The sequence below is a fragment of the Juglans regia genome, unplaced genomic scaffold (assembly GCF_001411555.2).
Source record: "Juglans regia cultivar Chandler unplaced genomic scaffold, Walnut 2.0 Scaffold_16661, whole genome shotgun sequence".
Lineage (NCBI taxonomy): Eukaryota > Viridiplantae > Streptophyta > Magnoliopsida > Fagales > Juglandaceae > Juglans > Juglans regia.
This window is the reverse complement of record NW_023347322.1, coordinates 1-206: the sequence shown is the minus strand read 5'-3', so window position 1 is coordinate 206 and position 206 is coordinate 1. Positions and strand designations below refer to the sequence as shown.

The 206-nt window shown below is 52.9% G+C and overlaps 1 pseudogene; it reads left to right on the top strand.

Annotated features, from left to right (window-relative positions):
* Positions 1 to 108: 108 nt before the first annotated feature.
* Positions 109 to 206, top strand: LOC118345190 (annotated as a pseudogene; the record flags this gene model as incomplete).

Below are 206 nucleotides of genomic sequence, written 5' to 3'. Positions count from 1 at the left end.
AATGAACCCCGGCGCGGTCTGCGCCAAGGAACTTAAACAAGGAGTAACCACGGGCGCCCCGGAAACGGTGTGCGCGTTGTTGGTGACATCTTTACCATGATACTTAACGACTCTCGGCAACGGATATCTCGGCTCTCGCATCGATGAAGAACGTAGCGAAATGCGATACTTGGTGTGAATTGCAGAATCCCGCGAATCATCGAGTC